At 38.9% G+C, this 23,767-nt stretch overlaps 1 protein-coding gene across 1 annotated transcript in view; it reads left to right on the plus strand.

Annotated features, from left to right (window-relative positions):
- The window catches only part of foxp1b (forkhead box P1b), a 361,422-nt gene that overhangs the window by 16,111 nt on the left and 321,544 nt on the right, over window positions 1–23,767 (plus strand). The window lies entirely within an intron of this gene.

The raw sequence follows: 23,767 nt of genomic DNA on the forward strand, positions 1-23,767 counted from the left end.
AGCAGGGTTAGTATAAGGAAATGAATGACAAAACAAAATATCTACTTTTCTTGACAAAAACGCATGTTTAAAGGAAATGAAAAAGAAAATATATACATTACTTAATGGAAAGTCATGTATAAGAAAAAGGAAAAATTAAATATATATTTATGCTTTGATTAGGCCCGAGCAGCGAATCGCTGGCAAAGGCCTATTGAAATCACACTGTTTATTATTTCTTATTATGTCAGTTTTGGTCTTCCATACTCAGCTGCTATGTGAAACCAATTCTTCACTGCGACCTTTGGGTGGATTTTAACTTTATGCTCATTTAATAGTAAACAACACAGGAGACGCCTTTTTTTTTTTTTTTTTTTAAAAAGGCATTTTTGAAAACATTAAAATGTGATGGCAGGTAAAAGAAATTCCAGCATGAGACTTTGAGAAAACTGAGCAAAATAGTAAAAAATTAGAGGGCACACTGACTGAAGTTTTCTGGCAGATAACAGATCTATAAAAAACCTTACCTACTGATTTGTATTTTGGTCGATACCATTTTCTTTTTCTTTTTTTTTCCCCTTAATTTGCTCTGTCACTATTTGAACGCTACATACGTCTTGTTCTTCACAGGGATCTTTAGATGGATCCTAACTTAACACTCATGTACTATCCTCTTAAACAAGACAGGAGATGTTGTTAAAACATTTTTCAAAGCATTGAAAGGTGTCAGCGGGTCAAAGAAATTCATAGCCTGAGATGTTTGAAAAAACTGACCAAAATAGCAAAAAAAATTAGGGGTGCACTGATTACAATTTTAGCTGGTGCCCATTTTTTTGTCTAAAAAGTTCCTACGTAGTAACTTTTTAGACAACTACATAGCCACTAAATATAGTGGCTACGTTGGCAACAGTGAGGGGAGTCGGTCAACGCTCTCTCTGAGCATAAGTAGGCAGTAGCTGATTTTCAGATATTTGTGAAGGTAAATAAGATCGGTGGATAAGATTGGTTTTTCATTTAAGTATTTTCCAAACTTAAGGAAATCTGTTCACACCTAATTAATTCCCTTCCTCTTCAGTATAGTGCCCCATTTTTTGTTGGTTTATCACAAAAACCCAATTAAGTACATTAGAAGTGTGCTGATCAATTTTTTACCGATCATAATCAGCCGATTTCCGTAAAAAAAGTGTGTGATTGGTGATCGCCGATCACTGTCTTTTGTTGCCAATTACAAAAACCGATCACCTGCACCTCATACTTCGTTGCTTGCAAAAACCAGTGTGCGCAGCAGAAAATAAGCAATATTGTGTGGAACTTAATGCGCTGAATGGGGAAGTTTGCGTCTTGCATAATAATTGCCAGCACTCACCTGGGTGAGCATGGTGGTCAGAAAGCTAAACAAATAACCTGAAAAATTATTTATGTAATTGAGCTAGGTGTGACTTAAATTTTCGCTGTTGGACTGCCGCAACACACTATTGGGGAGTAATATTTCATAGACATAGTGCTGTTTGCGCTTCACAGTATTCTCACTTCAAAGGTCTCCTTAAAGTTCCAGCATGTAACTTTAAAAAAATTAAAAGAGAACGGTTTTAAAGACTGTATTAAAACTTTCGCTGTCCTAACATGAGATAATCTGTGAAAAAAATCGAGTTCCTCTGCCTTCTCTTGTGTTCTGCAGAATTATGCTGCTTTGTACAGAAACAATCAGAACCAGCACAAAACAATTGGCCATGCTCACTGGCAGTTTTGATGTAGTAACTTAGGAGTGTTTGTTTTAATGCAACCTGCATTTGGTTTTGAATGAATGTTTTCTTTTTTACTTGACTATTTGTTATAGGCAGTGTTATGAGATTTATATGATTTTATTGTTAAATATTGTTTTCCTGATTGCAGGTTTTTCAGTAGTCTTTTTAACTGAATATCGGCTGCATTATGCCTCCAAGTATTCAGCCCTTGCCAGATCACATACCGTGTTTCCCCGATAGTAAGACACCCTCGATTGTAAGACGTATCGTGGGTTTCAGGGGGGTCGGCTAATATAAGCCGTACGGGGGTATTGCCGCCTCCCTCTCATCTAGCTGCGCGCCGCCTCCTGCCCACGTCCGCACCGTCCCCCTCTCCATACGTCACCGCGCGTCCCCTGCACTTGTCACTGCCGCCTCCTGCTTAAAATACGGTAATGCACACAGGAGACTGTGATACGGAACCACAAGCAGTGCTTATACCGTATGCTATGTTTTTGCCCCTAGACATGAGCCCTTCTGGTTCCAGTGGTAAAAGGAAGAGTTACACCGTGGAGTATAAAAAAGCGATTGTCGAATTTCTTTCCAATATAAGACATACCCCGAAAGTAAGACATAGAGGGGCTTTTGGGGATAAAAAGAAAGTAAGACACTGTCTTACTTTCAGGGAAACACGGTAGAAGCATTTATACCTAAAGAGAAAAATTAACAGCCAATCCATGTGATCGGTATCGGTGATTGGCTGATTGGTATCAGAATTGGCAGAATATAACCTGATCGGAGCACTCCTAAAACACATTGAAGATTTTTTTTGCTAAAAAGTGACAAAAAATACTTTTGTGAGGTGCGGTGACTTTTACAGTTGTCAGATATACCTCGGTTTATTTACATTGGAGTAGTTCTGTCAGTCCTCTACCATTGATCCACTATTTCTAACCTTTCATTGAAAACTCCCCCACACCTGTTGTGAATACAGGAAATACTGTCGGTGGGTCGAGGCAATCAGCTGTTTTTCAGCAATCCAAGGTTTTCCTGAAAGCCTTTTCCTGCTGCGTATGTGGGGTTTACAAGCCTTTAATGTGTAGACCAATCAATTCCTCGCTCTAGAAAAAAACCATCATACTTAGAAATGCACTCAAAAAGCCAGGCCTGCAGAATATGGAACGATTGATTTACTAATTTCTGTGTACTTCATGTACAGCCGTGACTAAGGGACTAATTCAGGGAACTTTAATCAAACTGACCCACCCCTTCTTGCAGCGTCATCTTTTTTGCAAATGCCCCCCATAAAATGAATAGATGAGCAGTCTGTTTTTAGAGCATAATGGCTGCATTAGAATATGAGATGGATAGTGGATGAAAAAATTCTGCATGCTTTATGCTTGCTTTCATTTTTGCTAAGTTGCTCAGGTCTGCTTTTATCAATAACGATCCGGTGAATAAGGCCTCTGAGAACACAGTGGAGTGCTCAGTTTAAATTTTGAAGATATAGGAGTGAAACAAACAAGCCACAAGTGAGAACAGTTTGAGCTGTAAATTGTCACCAAATTGACTGTTTTCATTTAGAGCTCAGCTAATGTATGATTTTATGCTCCGTGAGTAATAGTAGATTTGTTATGTTTGCTTTTATGTTTCTTTGCCGTCATTGATTGCAACGCCACACCTTCTCACCAGAGTCACTACGACGGCTCTTTTTTCCATGCGGTGACATCATAACCAATGGAGGTTTGTGGTGGCCTCATCAGGGCAAAACCACACGGTGCCGGTCAATATGTAAACAGCAGCGGAGACCGTTTCTCATCACCATGGTGACATTTGTTCACTGGGCGACTCATCACAGAGAATGGTCTCACAAAGTATTTTCAGTAATTTAGTCTGTGATCTTTGTTCACCACTTTTTCTGAGTAATGCAAAGTGCATAATAGCATAACCTTTTCAAAGGAACTTACCTGCAGTTTGGATTTGTAGTTATGAATAAGAAGTCCTATTCCTGATTGTGGCCAGACTTTAAAAAGGTGATGAAGCTCACATTGATCTCAGTCTTTCTAACATGATCTGATTATCTAATCTGGTGCTCTACAAAGAGGCATAATCACATTTATGTTCTCTAAATAACTCAATGGATTTTTTAATAATATAAGCTACTAAAGCAAAACAATGGAACTTACAAGTTTATTACCCATCCTTTTTCTAAAACAATCTGTTGGTTACAACTCTCACAATTTTCAGTCTGGAAGAATATTTAATTTGATATGAGAAAACTTCATGTATAAATATATGTATGTTACAAAGATTTTTTTAGCTATCAGAATGTTTCATATTCCTTTGTTTCATTTGGATAGTATTTATTATCCACAACATAATAAAGTCTCAGCATCATCATCTACCCTATTTTCCACACTATAAGGCGCACCTAAAAACCTTCAATTTCCTCAAAAGCCGACAGTGAGCCTTATATATGGACCAATATTGAGCCACAACAGGTCTAGCAACTACGGTAAGCAGCTGCCGACTTCATTTTCGCTCGTAGAAGAAGAAGCACGCTGTGCATGCTGGGATAGTTGTCAGAACGCTGGTTTGTTAATAAAGTTTGACTGACCTATCTACCGACCGTCTATGATCAGGTCGTTTGCAGGTCATTTAGCACCACTTTCTCCACGAACATGCTGTGCGCGAATGGAGAACGGTGACCAGGGGATGGCGGGGGCGGGGAAAGAGAGACAGACTGCGGCGGCAGAGTGTCGGTTGGTCTGTGTTACCCAGAAAGCAGTTGGGCACAATATCGCAACACCAACAATGTGAGTGAAACAATGACTGGGGCAGACTACTATATAAAGTACTCGGGGACCATTTCTTTATTATTACACATCCATATTTGTAGAGTACGGAACAAATCGTGTCCCGTGTCGGTTCATTACGGGACGGGTGGCAACCCTAACTGAAGTGTCTATACTATGCGCCAATCCGGTGCGCCTTATATATGATGCGAAAAATACGGTAATTTATCATTGTAACAAGTATCAATCAGAAAAAGAGCACATGGTAAATGTAGTCAGTCTGCTTGCTGTGGGCGTTCTGAGTGGTGACTGTTTCTCCTCTACTGGTCTACTGTTACCTGTCTGCGCTCGTCTGTCCCCACCACACGCATCAATCTAGCACCAATCAAACACTTTTCTGGTTTGTCTACAGAACCATTGCACATTGGCTGAAAGGGAGGTGAAACTTCAACTCTTTTTTTTTTTTTTTGGATCCATACAACCTTGAGGTTTTGTTTGTTGACTGGGGGTAGGAACGAGTTTAATTGGGGGGACACATATCGGAAACCTGACAGTTCTGTAAACAGCTTGAGCAGAAATGTCAATCAAGGGTTTCATCAACCCAGTACCGCGTTGCTACCATTAGTTTGTAACACACTACTCTAATCTGACCCCTTGTAACGAGTTATCTAACACATTATTATTTACAATCCAATAATCAAATTAAAGTTATGTATCCTGCGACAGACTGGCGACCTGTCCAGGGTGACCCCGCCTCTCGCCCGGAACGTTAGCTGGAGATGGGCACCAGCAAACCTCCTGACCCCACTGAGGGACAAGGGTGTAAGGAAATGGATGGATGGATGGAAGTTATGTATCAAAGTGACTGCATGTATTATATTTGTCGTCTTTTTAGTAAAAACAAAGTTTCTTTCCTCTTTTTTTTTCCTGGGGAGTTACGTCTCTTGGGTAACACCAGCAAAACAAACGTAAACAATGGAGGGAAAAGAGAGATGCGCTTTCTCTAAACCAATTTGTGTCAGCTAAAGATGGCAATAAATGAACTACAGTATACATTTTATGTATGTTTATGTTCTCAAGGTGGCACACTGCCCCCAAAAACGTCTTTTTCCATTTCCTCTTGAACAAAATGACTTGCCATCATTATGCTTTAATCAAGCATAATGACTGTCAGTCCGGGACTGTATCATTTGCCTCACAACTAGCAAGAGAAATACTCTGGCAGTACACACAAGCTAGCTACAAGATTCTGATATATTTTATTGGTCCAAATACATTTGATTATAGGTGAAAAATGCATTGACATGCTGTAAGTTGACTGACAATAGACAATTGAACTGATTCTGTATCTTTCTAAATCCTTAAGTGAAAAATAGCTACTAAGATGGGACTGAGGAGTTCTAAACTCAACATTGTAGTTTGACCAACAAAAATAGTCTAAAAAACCAAGTTTTGTTCTTCTTGAACAACTCTACATCAGTGCAACAGTTTGCCCTACAAAATGAATAAAAATGATACTTTTCACATCTAACAGACACCTTAGCTCTTCACTGATAACTCCATGTGCCGTCTCACTTTCCAGCCCTGCATAACTTACCAAACATGAGCCAGGGCTCTCAAAAGGTTGAGAGAAAGACATGTTCGAGTGGGAGACTTCAGAATCAAATATTTTTCACAAATGTGGAGAAATTCTTGGGTGGGACAAATGCGCCTGACCCCTCGACCCCACCGGTTCTCACGCCTATGTCAAGTGGTACAAGATTTGCAGCAAATAAAGACATTGTTTTTGGCAATGAGGTTAGAAGAGGAACAATTGTTTGCCTTATAATCATATTCAAAATGCAATAGACTTCCAATGTTTTTACTAGCCCCCCCTTCGTGTGCTAGTGTTAATGATTTGCATGGCGTTTATCCCTGCTGATTAAGGCTGTTTGGTTGGGTTGTTCTTGTTGGAGTCATGCCAGTTGAATTTTCTGCCTCTTCTAACACGCTTGGAGACGGGGGAATACATTCTTCTTTTTCTTTTTCTTTTTTTGTTGGGGGCCCCAACGCTCTCCTTCCATTTCTCCCTGAGTTCTTTCACCATCACTCTGACAATTAGCAAGCTCTGGCCATCCCAGAATGACACAAGTAATTAAAGAGTTGGCGTTCATAATTACAACGTGCTTATTGTCTGTTTATGGATTCCGCGCCATGTGCGATGCACTGGGAGATTTCTTTGCTGTAAACGAATGTAAGGTGGCTAATATGCTGGGGTGGCGATTTCATGTGGTTAACATCTTGATACCCTCACTGTTTATTTTGTACGTTCATTTTTTGGTGACTGGAGAACCTAGCAATGGGGTATGTAACAATTGTTGTGGCTGGAGTTTTACCTGCTTGATCAAAATGGGTCCCAGAGGGACACATGGGACCCACTTATAGATAAAATGAAGCTGGAGAATAAAGGTGACAGCTACAACTGATCATGGATCTTTTGCAGTCTTTAATCCAATTTTTAAAATGATAATATACAAAATAATCTAATTTAATTTCAGGTTTTTTATATAGTGCTATGTTATGTTGGATTGCTTTGAAAAACTAGCTTACTCTGGTTATTTTAGTCTGGTACTAAAATTTGTTTAATTGGACATTAAATACTAGCAGTGCATCTGATCTTACAGTTTTCTGTAAGATCACTAAAAGGCTTGACATTTTGGGTCCGATTTTGGCCAATACCATTTTTCTTTGTCTGAAAAGTCACAAAATATTGGGGCAAACTTGCTATGTTGTCAACAGTGGGATGAAATGGTGGTCTGTCAGTCATCCCTCTCTCACCACAGAGGAAAAGGGTAAAGTGGTGGTTTTTAGATCTTTGCAGAGGTAGACAAGATTGGTGGAAAAGATCAGTTTCTCATGCAAGTATCGGCTCATCGACAATCTCCCAAAATTAAGGAAATCGGGGCAGATTTATCGGTTCACCCCGAGAAAAATATCTTTTCTTAGCATGTTGTCTGGACAGTTGGCTTGAGCTCCACAGCTGTTTGTCCCCTTACCTGATGTAGATCATAGCAACTGAGATGCTGAACCTCATGGGGAATGGAAAGGAAATCATAATGATGGAAAAGAAAGAGAAGAGAGAGGAAAATATGAGGTAATTGTAATCATTACCGCAGTAATATGGCATGTTTTCCCAATATCAGGCTGCCCTAACCGTAACAGACGTCTGCTTGAAAAGAAACAACAGAGATATTCCGACTTGTTTCCTTTTTGATGTATTTGTTTATTTTCATTTTATGCAGCTAAGGTTTAACATCCTGGCTTTCTCTTAGAAAAAAGTGGAAAAGTAATGAACAGAGCCTCTGGAGTGATATCAGTTTGTCAGTGGACTGATTGTTTATCTACTCATTTAAAAAAAGAGGAGTGAAAGCCTCCTCTCTCCTCTCTGCAGCTGTGTTTAGGCGCTCTGTTTTCTGGAGAAGTTGTGAACTGTGTCATCTTCCAGTCACTAACAACCAACAGCTGCAGCATCAACCACAACAGCAGAATGTCGGACTGATTTTTTTAATGTACAAAAATAAACAAAGCCCATGTAAAAAAAAAAAAAAACAGAACAGGAAACAATGCCGCAAACATCACTCAGCTTATGCAAATACAGGGTAAATGTGCTGGCAAACTGATAAGACCTGTTTGTCTACGAGACTGTGGGACAAGATTGACCATTATACATAAAGCTGTTATTTTATCTGCAGTAGCTACCCAAAAAACATCTGCTTAGTTTTTTTCCCTTCCCTGTACAGTACATGTGAAACCCACACATTATGATGAAACATGCTAAGTATTTGTTTTTGTTACTGCATGGATGCATAAGATGCCAGATGTTCCAGGCAAACTTTTAGTCATTGTGGTGGGAGATAGGTCAGCCTGTCAGTAGGTCAAAGGTTAAACACACACACACAAAATGCAGCACCCACTCAGTTAATCAGAAAGGAGATATTTATCAGTCCCTCCAAGATCTTATGATGTATTTTTGTGATTGCTGCGGCCTAAAATGTGGCACCATTTTCAAAAAGTTGACACCAAAGTTATACTTTTTTTTAAGTTGAAGTTAAAATTGCTGCACATAACCTTCCCAAAAAAGACAGAATTTTTTAACATGGTTAATACTGTATTTATAGTTAAAATTTTCAGCTACCTTCTAGAAATGGTACCCTTAACTCAAATACAATCATGTCCTGAGGTGCTGCCAGAGTGCAAAAGAACGATTTCATATTGATTATTCACGTTAACGTGAACTGAATCAGCTGTATTAACAAATCCTATAAAACATCTCACCATGGTTCAAAGTTGTTACAAAGTTGGTGGGGACGCATTGTGAGGAAGAGGGGGGAGAAAAATGGGTGGAGGGCTATGGACCCACAGTTATGCAACTGGAAGGCCTTTTCTTTTTTTGTGCCAAGAATAAGACCAAATTTAAATGTGAATGCCATACCATTTTATTCAATAAATGAGGCTTGTCACATTAATCCGCCCTGTTTAATCCGCTTTAATCAAACTCAAATTTTTTTTGTCTAGAAAGTCCTATTCGTTTGGGGAATGTGAAGGCAAATTTGAATTCCAAAACGGACTAAAAAGCGAACTCTGATCCGCTATAAACCTCAGGCTCAGTCCGGATGAAGTGAACTTTGAAACAGTTGGAAGGCAGTGTGAATGCAACTGGACTGGAAACTATTCCAAAAGCAGGATGCTAACTGTAGTGCAGGGCATTCTGGTCAATATATCACTCACTGCTCCGCAGGTTAATGTAGATGATGTGTCGGTTGCCATGGCAATGGGTCGCGTGCCGCCACAATTTTAACAGCGGCAATTATGTAATATTAAATTCCATCCATCCACTTACACCCTTGTTGGGTCGGGAGGGCTGCTGGTGCCTATCTCAAGCTAATGTCAGCTAACAGACACACACACACACACCTAGGGAGAATTTAGACAGACCTATTAACCTGACAGTCATGTTTTTGGACTGTGGGAGGAAACCGGAGTACCGGGAGAAAACCTATGCATGCACAGGGAGATGCAAACATGCAAACTCCATGCAGAAAGACTGGGGCCGGGAATCGAACCCAGAACCTTCTTGCTGCAGGGCAACACTGTGCAGCCCGTAATATTAAAGTATTCACCAATATAAAAGAGCAATATTCTTAGTCCTCTTGCATCTTGACAGAAACTAAACTGTTTACAGATTTATATCAAGGGAGAATGCATATTTTCCATATCAGAACATCAGGAATTTCTTAAGCTTTAATTTAAGCCATAAGAAATAAGGACTCTATGATCATTTTTGTGAAAGATTCCTGCTCAGTCCGCATTGAAATGAGCAACCCTCATTCCAATGCGGACTGACTCACAGTATACTAATGGCACCTGCAGAAGTATTGCTAGCATTAGTAGCTAATAGGGGCGACGTCCAAACTAATAATGTATTTCAAAGGAGAAATCCTACAAACTCCAAAATCTGACACCGCTCGATTTTTGTTTACATTTTGTGAAGAAGGAAGTTGAACTGGTCTTCTTCAGAGGCTTTGTGTCAATTCAGTAGTTTTGGTGCAGTGCCCCCAAGGCGATGCGGGGAACAGGTTTTTTTGTTAGTTTGGATCGTTTAACACAATGCAGTGTGAATGCGAACCACAGCAGTTGAAACTCTTAACAAATGTTGCTATTTTGGTCCCCAATCAAACCGAGTCTACCGCACTATCAGGTCTAAAAACACGCTAAAAGTACTTTTTGACAATAACCTTTTAGCAGCTATTAAACATACTCATGGATATAAAGATTCTAAAATATCCAATTAATCTGTATAATATCTTTCACTTGGTGATGGAATTACTAAAAAAAAACTTCAGTCATATTTATGTTATGGAATGAGTCTGTACATTTGCTCAATGCTTGTCTACAGTTGAAAACAGTTACAAAATTCAGTAATATTTTTTGTGAAGAATTATCACAATAATATAGTTGCATTTTATTGCCTGAGTTTTATCAAGTGCTCATCAAACATCAACATTAGATTCAGTAACAATCAAAATGTCAACCAAAATTCAAAATACAGAATAAACAACTTCTGTGTAGGCCAAATAAATCATTCTTTGTGTGAGTGCAAACTTTGTTTTCATTTTTGAGTCTCACTCCACAGCTGTCACTGAATTGACTGGCATAAAGCTGTGCCCTACTGAAGTACATGTTGCAGATGAGATGTGATGTTTTTAATGTAGTAAACATTTTTAACTGTAAAATTATACAATAAGACAGGTTTTAATTCATTTTATATATCTTTTTCTGTCTCACCTGCGATTCTGTAGCTGTCCCTGCCACTGCTGAAAAGTGCATAACGTGTACCAACATCAGTGATGCTAGTGTAATTAATTTCAAAGTCACATCTGTGTCTCTGCTCTTGTCAAGATTTTCAGTGGGATTTATTTGGGCTGGTTGTGGCAATTAGGGAGCCAAGTGACCATCGATATATATTACGTACTAGATTGGACATCACCCATTAGCCGCTACAGCTTGTGACGTGCAGACGCCATTACTAAGGATTTATTCATGTCCACAAACCCATAGTGTTCCAATGCAGGGTGAGCAGAAATTTGTCACAAAAAGTGGTTGTAGCCCCCATATTTCTTTTCCAATTTCTATAAAATCTGTCTTAAATTAAAGCTGAGAAAAGTTCCAATGTTTGGATATGTAAAATATCTATACATCTCTGGATACAGATCTATTGACAGTTTTTTTCCTGTCAGTTCTGTCAAGATGTAAGACAGGACTAAGTGAATTTATCTTTTATATTGGCCAATAATTTAATTTTACCTAGTTTTTGCTGTAGGAACCATGGTTTAAAATTGAATAAACTTTGGCTCCTATGCTTTATAAAATATTCCATTCTATTTGATGATTCCTTTGAATATCGGCAAGTTCTGCCAACAAATGATGCAATTAGTCCAGAGGAAAAAAACATAGAAAAACGGGTGAAGAATAATTTACAATCAGTTGTTCTTTTCTTCTCCTCAGTTTATGTCAGCTTAACATCACACACACACAGACCCATGGCAACCAACAAACAGCCGACAGAGCAAGGATTATGCCCAAGTGCATAGGAATTACTATCAAAAAACAGAAAAACATTTCCCACACAAAAATGTACTGTTGAAATGTTGAATAAACATTAATGTTGTTTCCACATATCATCTCCAATGTCCGCTGGATTTTGGGTTGCGCCGTGTCAGCTGTTTGGGATTCCCCTCCGTAATTTCCCCTCAGAAAACACGGAGGAGAATCCGCGCTTTCTGATTGGCTACCTGTCACATTCAGCGTTAAGCAGTTAACACAGGAAGCAATGAAGGAATGTACAAATTTGTCCAGTTGTGGCCACCAGAAAAGTTCACGCAGTCTCTGCTTGGTACGGACAATGCCTTGATGTCCTTCATGTGCCAAGTCAACAATTCTGGCACGCAGTGAAGCAGGATCAACTACTCTGTCAATCTCAATATCAGTGAACCATGAACTGACAACTCATGTCGAATCTGAAAGTATGGAGAAAGTTTCTCTGGAAGACTTTTTTTGCATTTGGGCCAACCTTTGTCAATCTGGTTGCGCAGTAGTGACAGTTCTGGGCAGGTTTCACTGGCAGAAGTGAACTCTGGAAKAGAAATGGCACACAGTGACTCTTTAAAAACAGCAGCAATCATGTCAGGTTCCTCTGTTGCCTCATTTTCAGCAGTTAGTGGTAGTCGAGAAAGGCAGTCAGCAGTGACTAGTTTTGATGTCCTGGGCGGTAAGTTACATCGTATGTAAAGCAGAGCAGTCGAGCGGACCATCTGGCAATCTTTAGTCCAGCACGGCCAGAACCTTTAGAGGTGAGTAACGTCGTAAGTGCTTGGTGATCTGTACRAAGAACAAAGTGACGACCCCAGAGGTAGGTTCTCCACCTTTCCACAGCCCAAACGCAGGCAAGAGCTTCACGTTCGACCGTGGAGTACTTGCGCTCAGCAGAAGAAAGAGTTCTTGATGCAAACGTGACAACTCTCTCACTTTGATCTGAATGTATTTGAGTTAACACCACGCCCAGTCCATAATCTGAAGCATCAGTAGTAACATAGGTTGGTAACTCAGGGTCATACAGAGCTAAGGCAAGACTATTGACTATCAGGTCTTTAAGTGAAGTGAAACTAGACTGTGCTTCTGTTGTCCACTGATGGGGCAGAAGCTAAGCCAAAAGGAACTCTGCAGAAACAAAAAAGTCCATCATGGGTCATAAATGCTGTAATATCACGACTTTCAGGATGCAGAGGCATTTGGTRGTAGGCAGAGGCTAAATCAATCGTGGAAAAAACAGTAGCCCCTCGTAGATTTGAGAACAGTTCATCCATGTGTGGTAATGGATGGCAATCGGCAACAATTACTTTATTTGGCTCCCTTAAATTAACACACATGCATGGCTTTCCCCCGTCTCTTCTTTGTGTCACGACAATGGGAGAAACCCAAGGAGAAGCATCAATACATTCAATGATGCCCTTATCCTGGAGATCTTTGAGCTCCTCTGAAACTGCTTGTCTTACTGAAAATGGAAGCCTCCTGAGTTTTTGTTGCACTGGAACAGCATTTGGCAGTATATGTACTTTGTGTATGAAGTTTTTAGCGTAGCCAACTTCYTGAACTGACATGTCTGGAGAATGATCTGATACAGTCTCTGGCATAGCAGGTTCAACTGTACGGGTAGGAGAAGTACTAGTAGTAACAACTTTTCGTCCGTCAAGTTTCATTTGTAAAGCCTGAAACAAATCTAAGCCAAGAAGAGCAGCACCTGACTCAACAACAAGAGTACCTACAGTAGAATGACTATCATGAAAAATAGTAGCTTTTAAGCACCCTTTTACAGAAATGTTCTCTTTTGCTTAGGTAACAAGAGCAAATGTAGGTTCATCCATCCATCCATCCATTTTCTTTCACCCTTGTCCCTCAGTGGGGTCGGGAGGGTTGCTGGTGCCTATCTCCAGCTGGCAGTAGTAAACGTGTCTCCGGTATTCGGCAGGGTGTAGAAAAGCCTTTGGCCCTCTGTACCCAGGGCATGAAGTAGAACCGCGCTCTGGCATCAGGCCAGCTATCCCCCGATGCAGCTATCACCAACATATAGTTGTCGAACATTTTTAGCCTTGTGGGAAACTGTATTCCTGGTTCCCCTGGGCATGGCATRAATGGAGTAGGTAAAGGCACAGAAATAGACATCCTCGTCGCCAATGTTGTGGTGTGCTATGTGAAATAGTGGAATAAGCAGGCATCAGACTTAGCTCAGCTTCAGTTCTCTTTACCCTCTTCTTCTTCCTCACATATCTTTACGTACATAGTCAGAGCTCCCCCTGCTGTCCTTTTTGTGCAATAACAAGACATAACAGTTACGAAACGGCCAACAATCTAAGATTGTCGTAAGGGGAAAGCAAAAAATTGTGTAGTATGAACTACTGCATTAGGTAGTCGGATGTGCCCATCTTCTCTATTTAAATCTAGTGATTACTGAAGGGCAATATAGTATACAGACTTTATAATCTGGACTCTTTTGTTGAATGCAGTATTTATTTCCACTTTGGCTTTATGTTGTTTAGCTTTTATTCAAGTACGGTTTTTGTTTGTTTTGTTTATCAGTTCCAGTGTTAGATACACTTTATTTTCTAAAGAACACCTATCTATGGCAGGAAATCGCATGTATTATTACGTCATTTCCATTAAATCAGTGTCAAAAGGTCTTGAAACAATATCAGCGTTTATTGCAATAATTTTTTAGACTCAGCAAAATTTGTTATCGTGACAGGCCTAGACATGTCCACACCAGTCCTTCAGGAAGCTATACCAAGGCCATAGGTTAAAAAAAAAAAGATAATAGGAATAAGGCAAATGTTACCAGTTAGCGTTACACATGCTAAATGGTATCTAAAAGGAACTAAATTAGAAGAGGGTTTAAGAGATTGGAAAACAGCTGAGTTGCAGTGATTGGTCAGAAAAGATGGAAATACAGAAACCGTTAAGGTGATTGTTGGGGTGGGCATTTATAATATTGTTTATCATTCATCATGAAAATTTCTTTGTCGTGATAACTTTGATTTATTGTCATCACAGTAAATTTCAGTTAATGTTTGTCAGGGACCAGACAGTACAAAAGGCAGAACACAGGTGTTGAATTCAAAAAGGTGGGTTTTTATTTACCCAAAAATATGAACAAAAGGTTAACATAACATTTAAATAAATAATGCTAATAAAAGAGGTCAACATAAATTACGGAACTCAAGACATAACTGACACAACAACAAACTGACCTCCTCACATAAGACACAAGGGGATTTAAATACAAGTTTAGCTAAACTATGAAGACATAATAGGGGAAAACAAAATGGCTCCCAATCCAACAACTAACCCAAACAATGAAACAACCCCCCCCCCCCCCCCAGCATGACGCAGGTGGTTCAGTCCAATAAGGCCATGAGATGTACATCAGGAACCTCAGCCCTTTGCCACTCCTTTGGTCAGAGAGGGGAGCCCAAACACCCAGGTAACTCAAACAAAGAAAACAATATTAATACAACATAATTAAATTTCAACTCTGCATTGTTAATATGTGTGCACTCCATATAAACATTGTAAGGTGGAAGACAAAAAAATAAAGGATAATTAAACAACAAAACAAACTAAAGTGAAAGCCAACTTATGAAAAGGCGTGGACCTTACCCTGTGGGGCTGGCCGTCACAATGTTAAAAAAACTAAAATGTTAATTTTTCAATTTCCTCCCATTTTTCCCCTAGGAGAGCATCATTAAATATAAGTCAGTGAAGAAATATGATTACATGAAGTCTCTATGTGCAGTTTAGTGATACAAATCACACGTTTTTGTTTATGGCATCCTGAAGAAGCTCGTTTCGAATAGGAATGTTTTTCAAGTGCAGCATATTATATTTCTGGTGCTGTGAATGCTGTGCCATGCAGTTACCTAAAAAAGAAGTAATAAACACTTTATTATAATTGTTATTGCTATCACAATAGTACTATAAAGTATTGTGATAATTCTACCGCCTACCACTGTCATTGGTCAGATTTGTGGAAAAGTTATGATGACAGGTGAAAATTGCAAGTGTGTACAAAAATTTGCAAATGATGAGTGAGATTGCATTAATAGTTGCAATCTAACCGTATTGCAGCTCATGTTGCAGCTCACAACATGAGCTGCAACTCCTTTTTATATTCGCTCTAGTTTAGCTAATGGTGAAAAAGTGATTCTTGTGCAGGTCAAAAATGTGAGATAAACCATGTCTGTTGTCTCCATTAATGAAAATTGAAAAGCGCATTGTTTAGTGCTTTTTCTCCCAGTCACCTTGTAATCGTTTCTCTGTCATAACCAGAAAAGGGTAAATGCTTTGAGCAACTCATCTCTCCCAAAAAGTGCCACTCTATCACACTCTTGCATTCTTTTAAAAGGGAAAAGGGAAGATGAATTTTGCTCATAAAGGCTGGATCACAAGAGCTTTTTATCCTAAATGGCTTCAGGGATTGTTATCTGTGGGAAGTGTGTCCTGCCTCCGTCGTATTCAATCAAGTGTCCACTTAGCTGTGACTGGGAGTAATTGTTCCCAAGTGGGCCACACACTGACCTGTTAATGTCTGCAATGACCCTGTAACCTTGTCAGCATGTCTTAGGGAGGAGTTTAAATCATGTGGATCTCCTCCACGTCTTTAGTCTGCTGGGTCAAGTGGGCGGTTGGTCCTGAAAGACCACTCTCTTGTAATTGTCCGCCTAGCAGCATGGGTCAGCTGGGGGGATGTTCCCAAAGATTGGCTCTTATTAGATGAGGTACTGGAAGCAGTGGGACTTGGAGGGTCAAGGCATTGATCGGATACAGTGCCAATATGTGGACGCTCTCTCTGCTGAGCTACATCACTGGACAAACTCCAGCAGCATCTTACTGTCATAGATGGGTAACGGTCTTCACTAAAAACATTATTTTGAGTTAAAAGAACTTAAGGCAATCACTGCGATCCAGACTGGAATTCAGAAAGAAATGCCCAGTCTTCTGATATTATTCAGTTCAATCCAATCTAAAAATACTTTATTGAAGTGTGATTTGCATCACTGAACTTGGACACAGTAGGTGCTTTTCACATTATTGATACACTTATTGAACAAACAATGGAGAAAATTTAAAAATAATTCTGACAATACAATTTTTTTTGTCATTAATTGGAATTTATTGTGAAAATTATAAATCCAAATTCTCATCACAAGAAACCTATCACAATAAGTGATAAATGATACGATTAATGTGTAGGTGAGCATCTTGTAACAAATCTTGAAGGACCAAGCTTGGTAAAAACCAGCGCCTTGTTCTAATATTTGGAGGTGTGGCCAATATGGACTGAACAGCTTTGTTCACTTCTTCCGCCACCATTCCCATAAAAATACAATGATATTTAAATTTCTTTAATAAATTTAAACAACAATAATCAATTCTAATTTACTAATTGGACAAAAGATATACACCAAAATATGCATTTCACCTTAAGAAAAAAACTAAGGCTTTCTACCCTGTAACAGCTACTGGGATAATTGTACTCGTTTCCAACATCTGTCTCAGGAAGCTTTGGACCATTCCTCGCTTTCAGCTGTGAAATGTTTGAGCTTTGTTGCATTTACAGCCTGTTTTTCATGTTGCTTCCCAGCACTTCAGTAAGATTAAGATATGGGCTTTGACTCAGCCTAAAACTTTCCACTTCTTAATACGCCCATTTTTTGATGCACTGGTACGATTTGAGTCATTCTCAAGGCAATTGATGCGATTCAGACTGTGTGTTACACCCCTAATAGTAGAATTCATATTGGATTGATCGATTCTATGATGGTCCTGCTACATTTAAGTATTCCCAAACCTTGACACTATACATGGTTTATGTTATAATGTTCTTTCCTCTTCAAAAATATACCTTGAATGTTGCCTTGATTATTATTCTTTTGTTTCATGCATGTTTGGTTGCCACAGGACATTAAAGGATTTCTCATTCAGCCATTAAAAATGCCTAGGTGAGCCTAGCCCCACCCTTCTAGGCGCAGTTCCTCCTCCTGCAAGCTTTGGAGCTTCTACCTCACAGAGCAGCCCTCCCCCAGGACTACCCCACTCAGCTCCTTTAGACTAGCCAGCAGCAATTGGCAAACACATAGTGGAACTATGCATCTGCTGAGTTCATTATAGGGGCTACTTCTCAGTGAAACACTGGTAAAAACATTATTAAAAAGTTAATAAGGGGCCAATTTATGATTACTTCCTGATGGCAGACTTTCAGAAAGAACAGGAGTTTTTAAGAGACAGATGCCCAATTTCATTGTGTTAATTATCAAAGTAAAATTTGTTTTAACTCATAATTTACATATAAACAGCATTTTTAGAACAACCGAAGGTAACATAGTTACTTGATTTAGCTATAAAATGTGCCTGGAAATCACATAATACTGTCCTTCTAAAGGTTGAAACAGGTTATATCTTCAAAATGCTGAGTTGTTTTATGATTTTTTTTTTGTATAAAAAGGTTTTTTATTCAGATGTTTTTTAGAAATTATGCTCGTCAAAATCTGAACATCATTTGATTTAAAAATATATAGAAATCTCAATCAAAAGTAAGAAACAACTTTTTTTACTCCGATGGTTCATGTCCAGTTTGTTTTCCCATCTCAATGGGAAAAAGTGTCTGAACAAAATGAGACAATACTGGATTTTTGGGAATGAAGACGAGAATATTTTTGCTCATTTTTGGAACAAAGTAAGCATGTAGTAATCAAATAAAAGTTTCAAAATTCACAACTTGTGTTAAATAATCTTTAATCAAGTTGACCTTTGACTTCCATTCATCCATCCATTTTCTAACACCCTTGTCCCTAGTGGGGTCTGGAAGGTTGCTGGTGCCCATCTCCAGCGAGACATTTAAGGCAAGAGGCGGGGGTCACCCTGGACAGGTCACCCGTCCATCGCAGGGCAACACAGACACAGACAGGACAGACAACCACGCACTCACACACACAATCATGATTTTGGACTGTGGGAGGAAGCCTGAGTACCCAGAGAGAACCCATGCATGTGCTGGGAGAACATACAAACTCCATGCACTCCAAGAACCCGGGCCAGGACTCAAACCCAGGACCTTTTTGCTGCAAAGCAACAGTGATACCCGCTGCGCCACTGTGCAGCCCTAAATCTTTGAAGTACCCATTCAAATACTGTTGTTGCTATGCTTGTCAGCCCCTGAGGATGGTGGAACATTTTAATCTCCATCCTTGTTCATATTTGACATTCAGTTAGTTTTAACAGCCTGACTGGGAGGAGAGTTGTTGATTTGCAACAGTTATTTCCATTTGCAGATATGAAACGCAGCAGGTGAACTGCGCTTATGTCGACACCATCATTTGCACCTTAGGGGACACCGACCCGAAGCCGAATATTACTGGATCCCCTCGTTTATTTCAGAACTCACAAATGAGCTGCAGTTAACATGAGTCGTAAAGTTACTGGATGAAGAGTTCCTCCGCAAAAGCCACTTTTTTTTATTTAAGTGAAAGAGCAAAATTACAAACACATGTTACCCAGAGAAGGAATGAGCGAGCGCTGAGCAGCTGGCATGCCAAGAAAGGGCCACAAAATGGGTGTACTTTATTGTCGAAGGTAGCATTTTAGGTTTTATGCAGTGTTTTTATTGACAAATAACACCAGATGAGCCACTTTTCCACGTTCAAGCGCTTGTTAATCTGCAATTAAGTTCCAAACTCCAAAGTTAACATTAAAGCCCACGTTGCCCCTTGGTATCCCCTTAGTAAAACATTTGAGTTCAGCAGCAGATGCCTTTCTGCTGCTGCTTTGGTGAAATAAATCCATGTTGAGAGGGGCTCTCTGTTCGGATCAGCATATTTTTTGGACAGGCAACAGTGAGTAATCAGAAGGGTCTCATCTGAGGCCAACAGAGGGCCCAGGAATGCGGACAGGCTGTTAAAGCAACGACTATGCTAATGGGGGTTAGCTGAATTTCACCCCGTTTGAGTTGTGAGGAGTTGGGACGTCGCAGCTGCGGTTTGTTTTGTCTGGCCCGCCAAGCTGCTCGGCCTAACTTTGAAGTGGAGTTAAAGATTTTGTCTTTTGACACTTTTTTTTTTATTATACAACCAATTAACTGGGAGCTGAATTGTCGTGCTGCTCTGTTCCAAACACAACCACATTAAACGGCAAAGTTGTATGCACAGATCTCAGAGGGGCAACAAGCCACACTTTTCTCCTGGGACAGGAACAAAACCAGAACACATCCATTCCTCTTCTTTTGCATGATGTGAATTGTATAAGGAAACCATTAACATCTTTCCGCTTGTTTACCAGGCCACAGATGACTGCTTTTGAGCTTTCTCACAATCTTGTTTGTCTGGCTTGTCTTAGACATATTATAACAAGGTGCATTGCTCATTTCTGTAGGGAGAAGCCATGTCACATGATAAAATATGAGGTTTGTTATTAAGGTGGAGGCTATTTGTAAAGCCTGTTTCCCAAACGTCGTGATAATTTTGTTTGCCGACCCATTGGGTAAGTACTAGTTTCACTGTCAGATTATTTCACTAAAACAAGCCATATTTTTCCAGGTTACAAGTGAAATAATTTGCCAGTACAACTTAATATTTTTCATCAATATTATAGAATTATTGACTTAAAATAATCTATTTTTTTCCAAACGTTACTTGTAACTTAGTTTTATCCTTTTTCAAGTGTACTAAAATATTTGAGCAGGAAACTAAAAATACAATTTTAAATTCAAGATTTTCTTTTATTTTAAAGGGACAGTATTATGTAAAATTGAATTTTTTGAGTTGTATGTCATGTTACAATGCTATTCCTTGATTAAAAGCATATCTGGAGTATTGCCTTGATTTGGGATTAAAAGGTTTAAGAAACCCATTAACGCTTGGGTAAACCTCGCTCCACTTTCAGGGATGATGCTTCTTCTCAGAACTTCAGTTTCCAACCTTCCACCTCACAGATCAGCCTCCTGATAATTGCTACTGGCTAGTAACAGTACTAACCAGCAGCAATTAGCAAACACCTGATGAAACTGTGCTTCTGTTGAGCTCATATGAGCTACTTCTCAGTGAAACATTAGAAAAAATGTTAATCAAGGAACCATGTTGTGATGACTTCCTGAAGTCGGAGTTTCAGAAAGACTGCACCTTTAATGACCTTTGTAAATTACTGTACTCAAAATAAAGGTGGGTTTATTTATCATCTTTCATTTAGAGTAGCGTTTCTCAATGGGGACGGTACCGCCCCCCGGGGGGCGTTCAGAGGACGACAGGGGGCGCTGGCGGAAATTTTTACAAAAGGGGGGCGTTTGGTCGAAGGTAAATTTTACACCTTAAATGCACAACAATACCAGTTTAGACTTTGAGCAACTTGGTAAAACTGTATTGTGTAACATTAAACCATGCTTGGCTGCAACGGTATCGATGGCAGCTCTTCTTCTATTCAGTGTTTGTAGCTTTTGGCACAGCTCTGCTGCTGCTACTGGTAGCTTCACCGCATCTGTTCAGCGTTACACCGGCTGATGACGTTGCTGTGATTCACTTTGTCTGGTATTTTTGTACATATGTTTTGGCAGTTCTGTGATCATGTCAAAGCAGCAACATATTAAAAAGTGTTTTATTTCCGTTTGAAAGCTGCCCACTTCCATGGAAGGACGACAGAAAATCGCTCTTATAAACATATAATTACTAAAATCACGATACCCTCACTTTGTATTCCTCTGAAAAATGTACCTATTTAAATAAAGAAATACCTCCACGGTAGATACCACGATAGAAAGCGTTCATTTTATAGCGTTAACACGGTGCTGTAAATGGTCCGGTATGAAACGGGGTGATAGAACAACACAGCACTTTTAAATTTCAATAATCAGAATACCGAAATTGTTTCTGTTGTTTTAAAAAGTTTGTCGGTCTGCCTTTTCCCCATCGATACGTTTTCCGAACGCTGCGCACCATAGGGAGTTAAAAAAAAAAAAACGAGGCTCACATTGCGCAAAACTCTGAAACAGGAGAAGCAGGACATAAAATGGAACGACGAACTAGATGTGAATTATGGCATAAAAAGAGACAATCCGACGCTGAACAGTGAAAAATCAACACATGATGTGAAACACATGATGATTAGACAGAGCAGCAGGTGATGAGTGAAGATTACTGATGGTCAATAAGCGATAAAATAAATCTAGCAACAGAAAAGAAACTAAAGTGGACATAACAATAAACCAAGAAAGGATAAAACTAATCAAATGAAACTAAATGGAAATGAATGAAGAACAAAATGCAAGAATAAACTAAGAAACTAAAGTAAATACAGAGGAATAAACTGGTATGGCAAGACCTTTCGAGCAATAATGAATACAGAGACTGTATGGCAAGAATAAACAGACACTATGTCCAGATAAAAAGTAAAATAATATTGTTGAAATGTCATGGGTTTGTTGAGACCACATCTAGTACTGAGAATAAATATATCTTACAGACCATAACAGTAAAGAACTGATCACTTATTTATGTTTTTAATTAGATTTGATATATTTATTTCTTCAATATTATTTTTCATGTCAGTGTTAATGTCATGAGGCTGATGACTCCATGACACTTTCAATTTGACTCATTAGGATTTGATTAAGAACCAGATTTGTTCTTTGTCATTTCTGTCCAGTAAAACTATTAATCTATAATCAATAGACAGATCTATATAAAGATATAATCCATGTTTCTGTCTCATATTTGTATGGCATTAAAATGACCTGGAACTTTTATTTTTCCACTGAAAGCTCTGGTTTGCACAATAAATGCCATGTGGGTGAAATTTTATGGATGATACTCTGATGTCCCATTCTCCTGAAGGCAGCACAGAGCTGCACCACCAGAAACCGACAGAAACACTGAAGAGAAGAAGAGTTATGATTAATGTAGTTACAGTTTTATCCATGTTTTAATGTTGCAGAGCTCAGTCGTTATAGATCAAATAGATCAAAGTTTAAACTGGTATGTTGAACATCTTTTATCTGGTCATTTTGTGCAATATTTAACAACTAGAAAATGGCAAAGATCAAGAATATTTGTTCCACTCTGATTGGCTGCTGTTAGGCCTACCAATTTTAACTTGAATGTTCGTTGCATTTTTTTGTAGACACCTGTGAAAATAATTTCTATTCCCATGACTTTTTTGTTCTCTGGGAAATTATTTTTGATGATAAATATAGAAACAAGCATAAAAATCAAAGCATCCACAATAGTGATAGTAATATTAATGATAAAATAATAGTCAGTGCAAAGTAGCCTGCAAATTCTTTGGTGGGGGCGGTGAGGGACCTGGATATGGGTTAGGGGGGCGCTGGGCTGAAAAAGGTTGAGAAACACTGATTTAGAGAGTATACTACCATAATAAAATATTAATTAATTTTGAAGCTCTGTCCTGTAATAAAATTAACCTGTGTCACTTTAACATTTTTCTCAACTCCAACTGAACGTTGTGCCATTTTCAATATGATTCATTCTGTGTGTTTTCATGAGAGTAAGGGAAAAGTCAGGAAATTCTGATTATTCATATTTTAAAAGTATTTTCTCAAATGTATTTTTTACATTTCAAGTATTTCCATTTTTGTTCTTAAATGTCACAACTTTCATCACATTCCCCACTATTGCGCAAAACAAAAAAACTAGAAAAGGACAATCTGTGAATACATAAAAATATAGGCTGTTTAATATTAAATGAATAAATAGCTAAAGCGACACTTACTCTACCCCCTTAAGAGTACAGAACCCAAAAAATGTTTCTGATTTTAATATTATTAGAATGCATCAAACTTAGAATTAAAATAGCTCTTTAGAGTCGTTTGGTGGTATTTTTCACATATTCGTAGCATGGTTTTGACAGAAGCCACGCTGCTGTTTTTTTCTCTGGTGACTGCATGTTTTACCTTCTTACATATTAAAAACAAGATAACTTTACATGCATGTAGGCCAGGAGATTCCAAAGGAATCAGTGTGTCATAACATATTAAACTTTTGTGGGTGACGAAGATCACGTTTACTTTTGTACGCTTTTGATGTTTCTGTACATGTGGGCTCGGTGGACCAGGGTAGGGGCTTTCCCCACCCTTCACTTCCTGTTTGTAATTGTTGTATCTTTCCCGTTTCTTCTCTT

This window comes from Poecilia reticulata, linkage group LG5, assembly GCF_000633615.1.
Source record: "Poecilia reticulata strain Guanapo linkage group LG5, Guppy_female_1.0+MT, whole genome shotgun sequence".
Taxonomy (NCBI): domain Eukaryota; kingdom Metazoa; phylum Chordata; class Actinopteri; order Cyprinodontiformes; family Poeciliidae; genus Poecilia; species Poecilia reticulata.